Raw genomic sequence first — 6,000 nt, forward strand, 5'->3', positions numbered from 1 at the left:
CCATTGTCCACAGTGGCTCTGGTCTCTGGTGCAGACTTGTATTTGGGGGATAGACTTGAGTTTGGTGCAGTAGTGCTTTTGGCTCTGGTCTGGACTTGGTTGTAGTGGTCTCCATCTGCATCTGTCTCCATCTGTGCAGCTGAAGAGCCGATTGGAGCACTCCAGTCTTCATCACTGTCAGTGTCAGAAGAGTGCTCCGTGTCTTCCTCAGTCTCGGGGTGGACATGTGTCTGTGAGCTGATGTCCTCTCCCTGTGTGTCCTCTCTGTGGACATGTGTCTCTGAGTTGATGTCCTCTCCCTGTGTGTCCTCTCTGTGATCAGTTTCTTTTCTTTGAAACAGTGAGGACTCTTCTGTCTTCACACAGCCATCATTGGCCTCAGGGACAGATCTGAAGAAAATAAAATCTACATAAATAAAACAGTTTGGAACAATTGTCCTCTGAGGAGAAGTCAGTGTCTGTGTCTGCATAAAGTATTCTTATGTATAAAACCTGCTAACTCTGTTGGGATTCAATTATTATTATCACTTTATACTTCTGGCTATTCTTAAATGTCCCTGAATTCAGATGTATTTCTAATCTGATCATGATGGGACTCACACTTGCAGCTCCTCTTCCTCCTGTTTGACGTGCTGTTCTTCTGGCTCCTCTTTAATCTGTGGAGTCTCTGGGATTTCCTGTTTCAGAGTGAGACCAGGACTCAGAGAGGACATGTGGACACCTGCAGGAGACAATGAGCAAGCAAGATGACAATTACTTACACAAACATATGTATTATTTGTCCATAAAGTTGTACATTTAGTCCAAATCCAAACTTTTTAGATCAGGATTATGTCGTCACACAGAATGTTCAATTCCTCTAATGTTAAACCGATGGAGATTTGAAGATGCTAAATACAAACCTTAGCGTTCATTTAAAAGACTGCTTACTGACAGTTAAGTATTGTTCATTAACCACGACGTTCCGATGGCCCGCCCACAGGCCGTCGCCTTTACGTTACAACTTTACAGCAATGTACGTAAATTTCTGCGTCACCCACACAAACAATCTACACATCAAATGAAAGCTATGAAATGAAATGAAAGCTGTTTTTACAGAGAAGTCAGAAATGTGAATTTGGACATCACTCATTCGTTCCGTAAAGGTCCAGAGAATATAATCAAGTCAAGAAATTATGTATACAAAAGAAGTTAGGTCCTCCATGTCCAATCTGCTGCACGAAAGTGAAATCTTCTCCGTCACTTTTTTGCATTTCTTTTGTCGATTTCAAGCATAATAAACTTCTGACAGTGCCAACTTTGTTCTTCAGTGCAAAACAAACTTGTTAGCTTGTGATAGACACCAACGTTGGCCAATAAGATGGGGGTGACTGGAGCCGCGGACAGTGAATCAGTGCAACAGATGACTGAAAGAGTACGCCCCACTCTCCCCCTTGTAGAATCAAGCAGTTACATTACACACGTTTAGTGATGTTTTCCCCTTAAAGCCGATGAGCAGCGGAACATGACGATGCATGACATACAATGGTTTCCCGTAAACAGGCTATGCTGCGCACGTAAAAGGAGGAGACTGGATACAAAGATCAGTGCGTAAAATTCCGTGCACTTGATCCTTCAACCTTCGGGTTGCGGGACCAAAGCTCTAACCACTGAGCCACTGTTGCAGAATGACTGTCTCACTGTACAATCATGTACAGTGTGTTTTCAGTTTCCAGTGTGTGTGTGTGTGTGTTTGTTCACTGTTTGCAATGTGTGGTTTGTAAATATATATTTATTTTGACCCATACCACTTGTTTTGACTATATTTTATATACAAATATACATTTTATATTGTGTTTTGATATGATATATGAATGTACAGTAATAGAGCAGGGTGCTGGGTGTGCAGATACAGATTCCTCTCAGTGTGAGTTTTCAGTAGAGCCCTCACTGATGTCTGTGGGTTGAAACATTCAAAAGTTCTTGCAGTTTTTCCAAAAGTTCTCCAAATGTCTTCATTTGGATAGCTTTGGAGAGGCCTGGACTTACTGATGATAAAATGACTGTAAAACTCTCATTTTTATAGGTATTGACCTCAAATTTGAAACGTAAGTGGTCAACAATCTTGTCAGTTGAGATATAGTGTTTTCGTCCCCTGCTCCCTACTGCAGCTTTCTACACTTTCATTTTCACAAAAAAGCAGTCTGCTCAGCAGACAAACTTAGTGATTCTGACACCTGTGGGTAAAACTATAGGGTGTTTCCTTTACAAAGACCCAAACTTGTATATTTACTACTGAGGGTTCAATAATGGTGATCATTTTAATTTGGAGGGGTCAGAACAAAGGCAATTTCACCAAAATGACCCACAATGTTAAGGGGTTAAATTAGCGCTCTGTGTAAAAAGAGACATTTATTTTGTAGAGACCGGATGTGACGTCATGACGCTTGTACTTTACGTTTGTGCAAGAGTTGCATTAAAATAAATATGCCAAGCATTTTTCCCCAGGTACAAAGAGACACTTCTGCCAAAAACACCTTAACACTGACAGACTATAATGTGATGGATGTATTTAGCAGCAGCTTATCGGCCTGTTGCACGGCTCTTTTACACTTGTATTGTTGTTGCTAATGCGTGTCTATGGACGTGCGCCACATTTGGACAGTAATGGGCTCGACACACGGGGAGCGACGTCGCTCGCTCTCCATTTATTTTCAATAGTCTCTGTGCGACACTGTGTAAATCGCTCGTCTCTCTCACCTCCGCGACAAGCGAAAGTCGTGCACGTGAAAACCTCGCGCTCGTGCATGTCGACGTGCACACGCGGGCCTGCGACGCGACTAATGAAAGTTGAAAAATGTTCTACTTTTATCGCTGTCACCTGCACAGCAGCCAATCAGCGAGAGTTTGATTGACGAGCCAATGCACTGTCCACCTCAGAAACATCATGGAGGAGAAAATTATGCTCACGGTGTCGGATTTCCCAATTCTTTTTGACATATCTCAAAGAGACTACCGAGATATATATATAAAAAAAGCAGCTGCCTGGGAACTCGTTGGTGACAGGGTGAATATGAGTGGTAAGTTAACATGCACAAATTTGTTAATTCAGATAAATTTATGGAGGCTAATAACCAAATGTATTAAAGACTGATTCAACATAAAAAATATATATTTATTTAAGATTTTTACATTAAACAGAATTAGCTGCAGAATAGGGTGGACCCAGGATCGCTTTTTTTTGTTTTGTAGAGTACAACCAATTGTAATATTTTAGTCAAATGAAGCAAAACTTTACGAGATTTCATTTTAGCGTCTTTTTCCCGTCTACCGCTATTAACCTCAAAATTCCCTCTAAATAAACAGCTAATCAGACGAGTAGGAGGCTCGCGATCTGCTCTGGAACAAAGCGCGACGTGACAAGCTGCCGCTAGTCGCTGCAGTTTGTCGCTGCCCGTGTGTTCGATTTTAAAGCCTCTGTGATGAGTGTCGCTGCACGCTGTCGTTAGTCGCTCCCCGTGTGTCGAGCCCATCACACGTGGCTCGGACACATCAGACTCACCGGCTCGTGTCAGCAGGACTCTCGGGTTCAGAGCGCTCAGAGTCGAGTCCAGGAGCCGTTGGTTCCTCTCGTTCTCCTGTTTGGAGCGACACAGTTCCTCCTCATACTCGGCTATGATTCTTTCAAACAGCACATATATGTCTTCAGCAGCCGCAGTCAGCCGCTCCTCCACCAAAGCTCTCAGCCTTTGGACTTTAGACATTTTACAAACCGTTTGGTTTTGTCACCTTTTCTGTTTTCTGTCTCTTTTCCTTCCTAGCTGGTTGTCATGGGAAAAAAAGCTCGCTCCTTCGGGCGCTCCTCGCTGTGGCCGTGTGGCGTGTTGCTGCCGCACACTGGTCGCCCGTGGTACTGCAGTAGAGGGAAGTGAAGCTCACATCTGCAACTGGAAATTATTATTGACATAGACTAAAGAATATCCATTACTGTCCTATACTGTGGGGTCGATCTGGTTGATTTTTCAAAATGAAAACACATTGCTTATGTGTTTTCTTCCAAGAAATGCCTTTAGTTGTTCAGTGCAGTGTGAGTAAATATCCCACAATGCATTGAGTTTGAACTAGAGTTGTTTTGTTATACAGATAAAATAAACTAAAATCTGAATGAGAGGGGTGGAACTGAAAATACAACCAAATTTAAACAACTGAATAAAAATAAATTCTAATTTGCATTTGATGGTCATGTCTTTCTTTTTACTGAAAAAAATGTTTTCCTCATCCAAAAGTGTAATATTTTGTTTTAAACTGTTAATCACTATGGTAACATGTAATCCAGAGTTAAAAATGTGATAAAAACAAAAACAAAAACAAAAAAAAATACGGGCATAGGGCTTATTGCTTTCGTGACTCTAGTCTGCAACTCAACATTGTTCTTGCTAACATATCTGTTCTTGCTAACATATCTGTTCTTGCTAACATATCTTCATCAACATGTCCCCCAAACAAACACGTGGCCCGACCCAAGCACCCATGGGCCTTATTTATTACTGCTAAAATGAATGAAAGGCAAAGGGAGGTGAATCATTCACCACTGTCCCCACGGTGACATGGGGAAAGACAAGCGCTTTAAAAAAATTGTAATGTTATCAGATATATTGTTTTTGCTAAACATATTATTATTAGGCCCGAGCCCCTACAGGGTGTAGGGCCTATTGCTTCTTGAACGATGAGCACATGGTCGAAGTATCCTGACCTCATCAGACTGGAACTAGAGCTGGAGAAGTGGTTGGAGTTGTAGAAGACGTAGCAGAGATGGTGATGACTGTGGAAATGTTTTTTCTCTGGCAGACACAGACAGGAACAGAGATGTAGAATCTAGACTTGGGTCCCTTTAATGAAACCTAAAGAAATGTCTAATCAATCATGTATTTATGATTATTTATGATTATTATTATTATGACATATTAGATTTGAGTTTGGCAGGATTAAACTACAGTCCTCCATATGGATCCTAAAAGTGCAAAAATCTCGAGTTACCTTCTCACTGTGTTGAGTCATTCTCTAATGTCAGGATCAGGGCTCTTCCGGTGGTGGTTCACTGTGTGGACGATACCATGGACAGCTCCATCAGACTCAGCTCTCTGTGAAAAGTTAAATGATTGCAGTGGAAACAACAGTCTATTGTCATTAATAAAAATATAACTTTTGTATTGCTCTTTACTCTTTACTATTGCTCTTGCTCTGGACTAGGTCAAACTCACACTCCTATAGGACAAATGCACAAACCTGGGGAAATGTACTTTAAGTCCTTCTTTAAAAGAACAACAATCTGTAAAAACAGACTTTTTCATACCAATTCATAGGGCCCTAGCCTTCAGGGGCCCTCGCCGCTTCAGTGCCACATATTTCATATGTGACAAAATGAAGACAACACAGTCATTATCTCAACTAGTTTTAAAAAATTGAAAACTCTAAAGGCTCACAACAGCAATAGCCACAATTATAACAGTATAAAACATGTCAGGAAGGGGGGTCTGGGGGCCTCCCACAGAGAAATGCTTAAACTCTAGACGTTTCTTTCCTGACTTCTAGTGCATTTTAATGTGTTCCAGTCGGCTAATGTGGGCTTACATTTGTCAATTTTTCCATCTATCAATCCATCCATAATTTTCTTCCTCTTTTCCAGTGCCGGGTCGCGGGGGCAGCAGTCTAGGCAGAAACTCCCAGACTTCCCTCACCCCAGACATGTCCTCCAGCTCCTCCTGAGGGACCCCAAGGTGTTCCCAGGCCAGTCGAGAGACATAGTCCCTCCAGCGTGTTCTGGGTCTTTCCCTTGGCTTCCTCCTGGTGGGACATGTCCGGAACACCTCCCTAGGGTGGTGCCCAGGAGGCATCCTGAACAGATGCCCGAGCCACCTGAGTTGGCTCCTCTTGATGTGGAGGAGCAGCAGCTCTACTCTGAGCTCTTCACCTTATCTCTAAGGGAAATAAAAATAATGAACAGAACAGGTGACAAAGAAA

Source organism: Periophthalmus magnuspinnatus, chromosome 16, assembly GCF_009829125.3.
Source record: "Periophthalmus magnuspinnatus isolate fPerMag1 chromosome 16, fPerMag1.2.pri, whole genome shotgun sequence".
Taxonomy (NCBI): domain Eukaryota; kingdom Metazoa; phylum Chordata; class Actinopteri; order Gobiiformes; family Gobiidae; genus Periophthalmus; species Periophthalmus magnuspinnatus.